General features: G+C 40.2%; 1 protein-coding gene across 4 annotated transcripts in view; it reads right to left on the minus strand.

The window, feature by feature from the left end:
* Positions 1-12,430, minus strand: part of Antp (homeotic protein antennapedia) — a 395,272-nt gene that overhangs the window by 339,794 nt on the left and 43,048 nt on the right. For all 4 annotated transcript variants that reach the window (XM_072303373.1, XM_072303372.1, XM_019052870.2 and 1 more), the window contains one exon: positions 1,846-1,901. The gene's annotated coding sequence lies outside the window, so the exon portion shown is untranslated. The remainder of the gene's footprint in view (positions 1-1,845; positions 1,902-12,430) is intronic.

A 12,430-nucleotide genomic window follows, 5' to 3' on the forward strand; every position in this document is an offset into this window, starting at 1 on the left:
GGACAGGGGGGACAGGGTGCACTTATAAGTTATTTGTGAGGAGTTACTCAAATTCGAATTCTATGGCTTATTCTGCATTCATCGATGTAGAACCATTTGCCATTTTGATGCAAGTTTACTGTTATCATGTGAATAGACTGGTCGGAATAGATCCTACGACTGGAGTTAGAAGGGAAGGGGGGTGGTACTTTATAAATAATTATTAAAAACACTATGAACAAGCGTCTGTACGCTGATGATTGTTTCTTTTCAGAAAAGAAGTCAGAAATCGGTATCATCACATATTACAAAATAATTTTGCAAATTCTCATGTATCAATATTCTGTTACAGCTCTCATTTTTATCTCATTTCAATTGTCCCGAAAACAAAACTCCCGAAAGACGGAAGAGAAGAATAGGGTGCGACAAATAAATGCACCCATAGATTACTCCCCGAATTGACTAAAAAAGAAGTGGATTTTTCACGACCAATAAGACTTTTCATGCATTTTTGTGTTTGTTTATCGCTGCGCACAAAATTTATTCGAGTCTCGGCGCCCCCGACCCCCGGCCAACCCTTGCACGCGCGTCCGCAGTGGCTCGATCCTGCCCCGCTAAGTAAAAACCTCACATCTAAATAGGAACTCCATTGGAGTTGTGCGTTTGTTACTTAGGAGGGCAGTATCTGGCTCCTTTTCTTTGCAATTTCCCCGTCGTCCGGCGCCCATAAATCCCGAGTAATTTATGGGCTCCAATACCGAGCCAAAGCCAGTCACAGGGGGTGTGAGGGTGTCAGAGGGATGAGCAAGTGGGGGAGGGGGAAGACCCGGAATAGATCCAATGATTGTAGTGGGGGTGGGGGATGAGAGCGGTTATTATATCGGGGCTTTAGTTCCCTGCGTCCTGTTCACATCGCGGCGGAGGGGGTGTTACAAGAGGGGTGGTTTGTTCTCCAGCCCGGGAGGGAGGGGGATGCTCCCGCGACTCCTTTCTTGCCTTTTTTTGCGGCTTTCCGCAGTTTTGCTGTTTTATGTGCTATGCCTTTCAGAATCAGGTTCCTCCCTTATTGTGTGAAAATGGAAAATAAATAAATAGAATCTCTTCGAAAAAATCCTCGTCAAAATTTTGAATGCGTTTTTTTCACTTAATCACTGATATCCTCTTTTGTACATTACTATTTTTGGAGGTACCCTTCCCCTTTTTATTTGTAGAAGGTGGAAAATTTCATTCTTTTTTTATTCTATGTTTTTATTTTTAAACGTCAAAAGATGCGGGAATTTTTTCTATTGTACTTTCACCGACTTTCCCTTCAGAAGGACCAAGAGAAAACCGATGATATTGTGATAAATTAGATTCTGGTTATGTTAGTGATGATACGTTGTGCGTTGTGATGCATGTTTTTTCGTCTCCTTATGTGATAATCTGACAAGCATGTCACGAATATCTGCGCTAATATGATACGGAATTTCAAGTTGCATTAAGTCTAGTTGGTGGTACATCCTTTTCCTCCATCGATCGCACAACTTATCAAAGCCACGATTTACGGTCTCTTAACAACCTTGGAATTTTCACAATACTTCCACAACTTTACACTATTAATATCGTAATTAGATGCAGCCCAAAATGCTCATGATGCAATCACTGCATGCTAACTTGAATTTTCGGTTGACAGCTACAGCTGCAAGAAGAAAATATTTGTTTTTATTACGAAGACTGCCTCATTGAATTTTACGGTTGAAATTGTCATTAATCATTCAAATGCAGCATTTTTTTGACATTTAAACTTAATAATTTGGTGAAGAGACTCATATATTGCAATCAATTACAAAAATAAAATAAAATAAATAAAAAACTGTTTAAACTCACCGTTTTAAAAGACATCGAGGAAAAGTTTGAGCCTCCATAAAATGAAAATCCACAAACTGAAACAAACAAAAAACAAAAATCAGATACACTTCCAAAGCAAAACATATTTCAAAGTTATACAGAGCATATCCGCCGTGATAAGGAAGAATGCCGTATGAATATTCAAGAGTTGCCAAATTCCTCCGGATAAAACATGCCTTTTCCCGGAATGTTATGCATATTATTCTTTGAAACTTTCAATTTTTTTAGATCGAATTGCGAGCAAAATCGTCCAAAAATTTTGAAAAAAAATAACCACAATTTTATCCATAAATTCTCTTTTATCAAAGGGAAAATGGCAACATCTGAGGACTCATATGGCGTTCTTCCTTGGCATGGTTGATATAATGCTGCACCGGTCAAAAAATGAGCAGAAGCGACGCGAAACATGATCCCATACGAGCGAGGAGGGCTCCCTAGTTTATGCGTCGGACCCTCGGCCGAAAACCGGCCAAATTTGTAACAGTTGCTGGCCACGAGATCTGCATACGACCTCGCGAGCCACGAAACAATGGGTGTAAAAATAAATCGGTGACCGCAGGAGGAGCTCCGAAGCCGGTCCGGGCGTCCCGATTTATCCGGATCGCCCGGGGCCGGACTTGAGTTATTAAATCCCCATTAGAAAGACCGCTGTTTATTCCTGCAGGGGTAAAAAAGAGCCCGCCATGGCCGGCCGGCGAAGGGGTGAGATGAAGGGTTGGTGGAAGCCGGTCACAGCTGTTACTCAGGAGCCACCCCTAGTGACCGGCCCTTATCGGAACGCGTCCATCCGTACGGACCGCCATTAGTCAAATGAAGCTCTCCTTCCCGCGCTGCTATACTCGCCGTGTTTATTTAGCGGTATTTTATTTGATTTTGAACTTGCCCTCGACTCCACGCTCGGGAGAAGAAAGTAAATATTACAGCCCCAGAGAGGCTGAAAGTGTCTCATCTGATACTCGGACTAGGATGTCCATGAGGGTTTATACCGCAATCGTGAGAGGTCCACAGTGAATGATCGATTATCAATATTCCCCCATTTGAATCTATGGTAAAAAAAAATCGATTATTAGGATGTTCGTTGCCAACACCTGTTCATAGATCCTTTTCCATAGGTTTAAATGGTAGATCAATCGAAATTTTGCAAAGCACGTACACCATTGGAGGTCCAAATGAAAGAAAGCTAACTTCTTCGAAAAAGCAGATCAAATGCAAAAAAATGGCTGAAAAAAATTTTCCTGGCTTTGCATCCCCCTTAAAATGATATAAGCCTCACTGTCCGGTTAGACCAAATAGGCTTGATTTCTTTTCTTCAGTGAATTCCTTTCCTTGCGAATCAAACAGGAACCGAGTGAAATTCATTTGGTTTTACTTTTTTGTGGTTTGATTTGCCTTTCCTCTAATTAACTGAGAAAAATTATATTTTCATACGTTAAATAAACTGATTTTTGATCAGGATTAGATTTTATAAAGAGAATAAAATAAAAGAAAAACGAAAAAAATATGAATGGAACTCGTTAAAATTAAAGTTTTGAAAATGGACCTTCCTTTCTAACAGTTGATGTGTAAGTTTATATCAACCACTTTCATGGTGCAGATCATTTAAAATATGAACCTTTTCTGCCGTACAAATTGGTTTCCTGTGCTCAAATTACTGATATTGAAAACTGTCTCAAGTTACCAAATATGTATTTTTCTTTTGTCTTTTATACATTTTTTCCCGTCTCAAAGATCTTACAGAACTTACTCCTACAATATCTGGACGCCGCCATGTGTTAGTGTAGCCCAATAAATTAACCCTCAACTCTCCGTTTGATTTTGAATTTTTTAGACCTCACTATGAAGGGGATTGTTATTTACAGTCACAGGAAGACGGATCTCTGTGGTCCTTCCACACAAGAATAATGTCGCAGTGTAAGTACCATTATTGCACTTAGCAGAGCACGACTAGGAGACATGCAGAGAGAAAAATGGCTCGGATATTTTTGCGGGACTATTTTGATCCGAGAGCGCAAAGTTCATTGACCAAAATCAGAAGTTTTCCTGCATAAATTTTAATTATCTTCAACGGTGCGGTACGCCTCGCTCGCACAGGCTCAGCCTCCTCAGTGTCCCTCCCTCTAATTTTTTCTTTTGCCCATTTTAAATTTATTTATTTTTTAATTGCACGAAAAGTCACATAAATTGGTGATCAAGTTAGCGATGAACGCAGGCGAAAATAGAAATAAAAGCAAACACACCGCGCAAGGTTGCAAAGTTGTCGAATAAAATCAAAGCTAATTATTGGCACCAACTCTGCAGTAGAAACGTGGCTCAAAGATTGTGCCATGCATACAGATGTAAGCAACAATTGAGATGAGGAAAAAATCAATGCAAACATATCCCTTTCAGATATTTCATCTAAAATTGTGTCGTGCCTTTTCGTGACAATTTATTTTTATAAGGTCACGTGAAATCTATAGAGAAAAATGTAGATTTGCACTATTATCAGTTCACTGCCAAAATACTGTCGAATCAAGAAGAGTTGCGTTTTATTGGAAACGTCTCGACCATCAATATGGAAACAAAATATCCTCATTTTTAACTATCATCAGTTTTTCTGTGATTCAGAAGAGCCTCTACAGGACACTATGACGCGTGAAGAGAATGGCATGCTGATTTGAACGTCTGGATGTAAAAAAAGTTCGACAACTCACAATAACTGCTGAATTAGCTGCCAGTTATCAGATAGTTACACTTGACAGGGTTGGCATTGCTCACCACTCCTGCAGCGTTAATTAACCTTACCTCTGGTGGTCGCTCACTCTTATTTAGCGCCAATGTAAATCAGCATCCGTTTATTTGTGTACGGTGATGTAGAGCTAGCCTATTTTAGGAGCCGGTGCTCCACTGTCCATCTTTGCACTCTTTTCCAGTTTTCTATTCGGCGATGGTTCATACCTCGGCCAGTTCCGTGCTCATTTTCTTGTTTAAATTTTTTAAATTTTAGCCTTTGTTCCAGTTGAGAACGGGCATGTAATTGGCCCAAATCGTCCTGATCATGTTTATATTCTGTCTTTTAGCCCTGCAAACCCATTTGTTGTTAATTTATTGTATTTTATCCTTATTTTCAATAATACACGTAGTTTCCCTTGAATTTCCGGCATGGCTAAGTGCTTATTCCAGAGCTGGTCCCAATTCGGGAAAACGTTAGGTTAGGTTAGGCAACATGGCGGTCGGGCAGGTACACGGCGGTAGGAGCGCGAGAATAAATTATCCCCAACTCATGTCTCGGGCTCGGTGCTCGGTGCGTGAGCTCCGCCGGTAAAAAAGAGACAGACCCGGGTCCGCGGGCCAAGATTAGGAGCAGAATGCATGACACTGCACCAGCCAACAAAATTCGAAATTTATTTACAGCGCCCCCTCCGCAGGGGCCGGAGCCCCGGGGTCCCGCGCTCCCGGCTCCCGGGGGGCGGGGTGAATAGGAATCCGAAGCTTTGATAAAGGCGGATTCTGTTGAGGATGCCCGAAAGCTTGCACCTCTCTGCCGTGCTCGCAGGAAAAACGCCGTATGAACCTTCAGGCGTTGCCAAATTTCCGTTTATAAAATACGAATTTCCTAGTAAACTTATGAATATTTTTCTTCCGATTTTTCAGAATATGTTGCTTGCAATTTCATCTAAAGTTCCTGAAAATTTCAAGGCAAAATATTCATTACTTTCTCAAAAATAACATTTTATCGGAGGAAATTTGGCAACGCCTGAAGGCTCATACGGCGTTTTTCCATAGCAAGGTAGCTCTGCTCGCCGTCGCCGTGAAATAGAGATAAATGGAAGCCGAGCAAAGGAACACGGATTTTTTGTTCTTCTTCCTCGGCGCGCAGCGGCTCGCCGAACAAACGAAACGGACGTCGGGCTATTTTTGAACGGCGACAAAGCGAGCAGGGGAGGGGCCTGCGATTGTCGTGTACGCGACGGGGATGTACCGACGTGACGTCTGGACGTGGTTTTGGTGTTTTCCGGAAACCCCGTGCAAAATCAGTCTCATATACAGGGAAAACGCTCCATGGGAAAAAAGTGTTGGGTGAAGTCTTCTAAAAGTGTGGTACTACCCCATTTTGTTGGATGATACGGGTATTTTCAATCAATTGGACTGCATTTTGCAATTTGGAACTATAAATTCTGGCCCAGTATAAAAACAACGTATGTGCCATTAGTTTTCCTATGCACATAAGTGTTTTCTCAGATGAACCAGAAGTTATAGTTCCAAATTGCAAAATGCAGTCCAATTCGTCAGACGAAGGGACGTAACTCCATTTCAAAATTATAAAATTGACTCAAACAATTTTTTGGGGGAAAAACATGACTATGTAATTTTCGTTTGAACTTTGACTGATTTTGCTTGTGATCAGAATAAACAAGCTGCTGGTTCCAACACTACTGTGTTGGAGAGCTCGCCTTTGGGAAACTATTAACAACTATTAATGATTTTTTCTGAAATTGTATATGTATTAAATGAATCTTTACCCAATTATCAGAGGTTACATGCCGATGCAAAATGTTATGACGTAATTTCATATGACAAATTTTTCACATTACAATAAATAAAGAGAAATAAAGAGAGAGAAATGGAATTATCTTTTATGAATGTGATTTTGCGGCAAATGTTGCAATGGCTATTTTTGCCATCGCATTTTTGTTTCTGGCTTTCATCGTTGATAAGCTTTTTCTTAACTTGTCAACAATGTAATGAAACCATATGATTTAATTTTAATTTTTTTTTTTAAATCAAGTCGCCAACTTGAATTAAGGTTATACTTTGTTAAGCTGGCAGTCTGAAATTCTGAATTTTTATCGGCACAGAGTTCAAAGAAACTATAATTTAGCACGGTTTGGAGGAACGTTTCTGCCATAATTCTTACACAATACTTATGGTATACACTAAGAGCTGAAAAGGAATTCACTTGAATTTTAGCGTGGAGCTCGAGAGACCACTTCAAGCCTTTGTATGCGAGTGGCTCAATGGAGCACATCACGCCTTTGTAGGTATGGGGTGGCTCAATGGAGCACCTCGCGCACTATAAATAGCACGGAGCTCGAAAGAGCACTTCATGCATCTGTATTTTAAGGTTAAAACGAACTCTAAAGAAACTCAATGCGAGGCTCAAACGAATTCTCAAGCATTCTAAATGCGAGGCTCAAACGAATTCCCAAGCATTCTTGATGCGAGGGGCTCAAACGAATCCTAAAGCATTCTTAATATGAGGTTTAAACAAACTCTGAAAGGATCCCAATGCGAGTCTCAACCGAGCTCTCAAGCATGCAATTATTTTGAGGTTAATTAACCTTCTATGGTACCAATAACGGCAATCTTAAGGATTATCCATTAATTATGCGCAAATCTCAATCTTAGTCTTAGTAACTTAAAATTAATTGAACAAATTATTAAATCACGTCGAGGTCACCATGTTTTTTATTTTAAGAAATAATAACAATTGCAAGTACAACTGCACACAAAAACTGCATTGAAAAGATAAGAGGATGATAACATACAATTAGGTTATTTGATATAAAACCATAGCAACATGCTATGATATGCTCGGCCACTGGAAAGTGCTGCTCTCTAGTGTAGCAAACGAGGAACAATTAATCCTCAGTTGAATGAGGGAACGGAAATGTTCGACGGAGGAAAACTGTAACCCGCGAAAATTCAACTTTTAGACCTTGAAATCAATGGGATTTTGGCCGTTCCTCCGACGGCAACGAGAACCATCCATTCGTCGCCACGGACACTACCAATGCTAAAAGAAATCGATCGCAAAGAGCTCTCCCGAGTGGGCGAGCTCAAATTGGTGAAATTCTCAGTTATAAATGCCTAACTGTTTTCATTTGTGGGTCATTAGTTGGGTTTGGGTCGGATAGGCAACTAAACTAACTCTGAGGAATATCGTGGGGTATCACGTGAAATTGAAGGCGGTTCAACCCTAAATACTGTCCTTCTGAAGATTCTTCGAAATACATTTTTCATTTTACTTTTTCGGTGACTGCTGTCAGATTTGGATCAGCCAGTAATGGTAAAAATAAAATAAACAATGAATGAAAATGCGTATCTCCAGTACACCTTTGAAACTATCCGAATGAGCGTAATTGTTTTTCAGAGAAAACTTAGTAGGGCTCGCCCTCTCAATTTTCTTTCAATATTTCCGAAAGAGTCAAGAAAATAATCATAAATTGTCAAGAGTGTCTGTAGGTTAACTTTCTTTTTTAAAAATAAGGCTGAGGCGAAGATTTGCAATCGCAAATACTCATTTTTTTAGGCATGAACATTTGGACGTAATAAAATAAAAAAATAACTATATCCATTCTGATATGAGCTCTGCGATTCATAAGAATATACGCATGACACAACGCTTATATCACGATGGATAAAGTACATTTTGATTTAACTGCATCCACTTGTCCGGGCACCTTGCTTCAAAGTCTTAATACGAATATTATTGACACAGTGCGCCATTTTTAAAAAAATCCCGAAATATCAGTATGAATATATCCATATGAATTAAATGCAGGGTCTCAACCAAGGAGGATCATTTATTGGTCGGAGCAAAGCGGCTCGCGATGATGGTATCGGTCTCCCCCGAACAACAAAGCCTGCGGTTGCATGAGCCGCGGATACTCATTGACGAAATTTAATTATTCGGCCCCCATTCCAATCCGCATTGTTGGGCTCGGCGGGATTAAGTGAATAACTTCGGGAGGGAACTGAATTCGAAGTGGAGTTGTAAACGGAGGAAGCTCAAAGTTGAATGGATGATTAAACGTAACCTATATACCATTGTCAAAGTTCATTATGGCACGCGCGAGCTTGTATCCTTCCGTGTGCGCCAGGCGCCCCCTAACCCCCCCTCACCCCACCACCCCCTATTCCGAAACCCTTTCTTCACGGGGGAGATGCAAGGAGCAAAAACAACAGGAAGAGTCGGCGAATATGTTTACATTAGTCAAACTACGCGGTTGTGATAAATACGCGTGTAGATGCGACACACGAAGGATACATTTCGGGCATCGTTGCCACTCGTCCCCTAAACCCGCGTTTCGACGTTTAAGGGTGGTTTTTTGCGACTACCATGAGGCAGCCACGCTCGGAAGATATTTCATTTGCCATTAATTGTTTACCGCTTTCCTTATCACTTCCTTCCGCGCCGCACCACCCAACCGCGGTCCGTCGTTAAAATAGTGGTGGAATTAAAGCGCGCCCCCGCACCCCGATCCTACCCCTAGAGGTCCCTCCCCTCTCTAATGCGACCGGCATCGATTTCGCATTAGGAAAATGACACAAATCCGATGGAATATTGCGATCCATCCTCGAGGTCGTGTTTCAGGATGAGGATTCGGATGCGAGAATTGAACGTGTTTATTTTAGAAAGAGCGTAAGTGGTCTGGGATGCTTTTAGCCGGTTTGCCGTTTTAAAAATGAGCCGGTCGATTTGGACCTACGCAACACCTGGAGCCATTATTTCTCAGCCGCGTGCCACGGTTTCTTCTGCGTAACCGCTGCGGTGCTCCTCAAACAGGTGAGGATAAGAAGATTTTGAATGAATCTGATCGCTCGCAGAATCTTATTATTTTCAAATTTGTGACTTGTTCCAACGATTTTCTCGTAAAACAGTTGCCATCTCGTTCATAGAGGGAAATTCGAGAGAAAATTTCAAAATAATAAATCCGGATGCCTGTAGACGCTATTTTAGTGGTTGCGTCCTCATGAAGTTTACTCACTGTATCGAATTGGATCCAGTGGCGATTTTTGAAAGTTGGCAGCATTGTTTTTCTTCCATTCAAATGCATGTAAAAAATCGATTCTTGGCGAAAAAGCTTGGATTGCTTAACTGAAAATCGATATTTAAATGATTAAATGGAAGAAAAACAGTGTTGCCAGCTTGCAAAATCGCCATTGATTGGATCCATGCATATAATAAAAATGACTATGCTATTCATGACTATTAACAATGAGAATAAATCGATATGCATCACTTTTCTGTGCGGCGTATCACGAATATCAGTCATCGCTTAGGCTCCGTTGGACCTACTCATAAAAGATTAATGATATGCCCAGACACGTTTTTTGATCATTTATTTGTATAGGAAAATAAACAGATAAAAATTCTTCATCCGGCCAACTTTTTATGCGCCATCACGAAATCTGCCAGCGCAATATTACGGGAAAAATTATGATTATTTGGACTGCATTTTGCAATGAAGAACTCCTATCTTTAAATCGTTTTAAGAAACAATATATCGTATACGATGAGTTTCTCTTCGCAGTTAAGTAATTTTATTTGTGGATGAGCAAGAAATAGTTGCTCTTTACTGCAAAAAGAAGTTCATTTCAACGATACTGACTGCTGGCTGTTTTTGGTGCCATGCAGCCACATGCCAAAAGTATGAAGGTGTCATCTAGAATAAGGCTGATTCAACTGGATTTATGGCTGATTCCATTTATATATCTCTAGCTATTGCAATCACATCTCTGATTGGCACCAAATTAGCCAGAGGTATAGTTGAAGTGACTGCACTTTTTTCTTGAGAATTATCCGTTCATAATAAGCTTGCGCATTTTTTACTGAAAATTTCACTAATTTATCTTCTTATCCCATACAAAAATCAGAAACATGTTGGACAATAACTGCACAAGTACATCGAAAAAAAAAAATGTTGATTTAACATTCTGGATGTAAGAAGTGTGCGAGAACTCACAAAACGCTGAATTAACTGACACAGCAGTTAGTTCTACACTTTAAAATTGCTAAAGTAACTGCTGTAGCGGTCAATACTGCGTTTAGTGAGTTCTCGTACACTTTTTTTACATCCAGAATGTTAAATCAGCATCTTTTTTTTTCGGTTTAAATTTTTGTAGTAAAATTGAATTTGTGAGTCAACCTTGTAGTGGAGTTGAGTTCCTTCCTCCGAGCGACGTCAAGTTTTCCACACTTTCCTCAGCTTGATGGTCAAGGTAACGGTTCCAAGAAAATGTTTAAAGGAAGTGGCCATGAAGGCGCAAGAAAAGTAAACGCGTGGGTGCTGTACGCGGTGAGCAGTTGTCCGAGTGCAACAGGACTTAATTAGCCCAGTGAAGACTGGTGCTTTCATCCTCTGCTCCTCTATTCCTCTGTTTCTCTGTTTCAGGAGATTAATGAACACTTGCAGATTAGCAAGCGTGCAAGTGTGTGGCCTCAACTTGGGGCCGAGTCGGCCACCTGGTCCTCCCACGGCGATGGCCTCGTCAATTAATTCAGCGTCTTTTCGCGAATTAATTGAGTGCAATATGCCTCGATCAGGCGAAAGAGTAGTCGGCCATGATGCTGCCACATTTGCCTTCCATATTCTGAGAAATTGCAACCAACATTTTTTGTGTTAATATGGGAAGTGGAACGCAAAATGACCTAAACGTGCTATTAATATTTTTGTACACTGGAAAAAAACCACTTGGATCTAGAGTTCAGACTCTTGAAAACAATGACAAGAAAAAATAATCTTGATTCAATCGGATTTTTGCTTAAATCAAGAACCCAGCCTCTTAAATTAGGCGGATTTCCTTTTGATTCAAGTAAAAATCCGATTGAATCAAGAGTATTTATTCTTGTCATTATTTTCAAGAGTCTGGACTCTAGATCCAAGCGGTTTTTTTTACCAGTGTAGATGAAATGAGGGGCTTGGAGGACAAGGCAGATGAGTACAGTTTTTGAAAAAATTGAGATATTGATACTCTCAGGTAAAACTAGTCTTAATGCATGTTCTGTGAAAATTTTGCTCCCTGATTCCAATTTTTAAGCATCAAAAAGTCAGTTTGAACTTTTTTTTCGGCCATGAGGATTCATGTAAATTCCGAACTTAAAACACGTACTTCAAATATAATGTGTTGAGTATGTAAATAGTTGAAATGTATAATTTTCAATATGAAAGGTATATATTGCAACATGCGACTATTCAAACGCTTAAGAGGGTTTTTTGCCTGACTGAAAAATTGAAGGCGAATCAGTTTCGACTGCGATAGCCTTGGATTAAATTATGCGTGCATATATTCGGCGGAATTATTGCTCCTACAAATTTCACATCGATACGATAGGGTTATTAAGTATGAGGTATTGTAACAGAGAGTGTTTTTTTAAAAAGACAGACAATACTTCAGCCATGTTGTGGTAAAACTGATCCATCATTTTATCAGGACTCTATCATTAATTACTGAAATAAATAGCAAACTGGTAACAGTTTGCAGATCTATTCAGGCGTTCCTGTGTGAATTAAATCCTCCAGAATAGTTGCAAATATCACCAAGATAATCGCGAAAAACTGTCGAAGTGACTCGAGTTTCAAACCTTCATTTTTTCCCCTCACTCATTCAAGATAGCATTAGCTGCAAATCATTGCAGATTCTACTGCAAAATTGGCAAGACTGGCAAGGTGAAGCGTTAAACTTTCTGAGTTTGTGTCGAAAAACGCCCTGTTTGTAACTGCAAGTGTGCATATATTGGTTGTGAGCGATTACGCGACGACTGTGGTGGGGCGTGTGGGTTTAGAAAGGATTCATTCAC

Source organism: Bemisia tabaci, chromosome 8, assembly GCF_918797505.1.
Source record: "Bemisia tabaci chromosome 8, PGI_BMITA_v3".
Lineage (NCBI taxonomy): Eukaryota > Metazoa > Arthropoda > Insecta > Hemiptera > Aleyrodidae > Bemisia > Bemisia tabaci.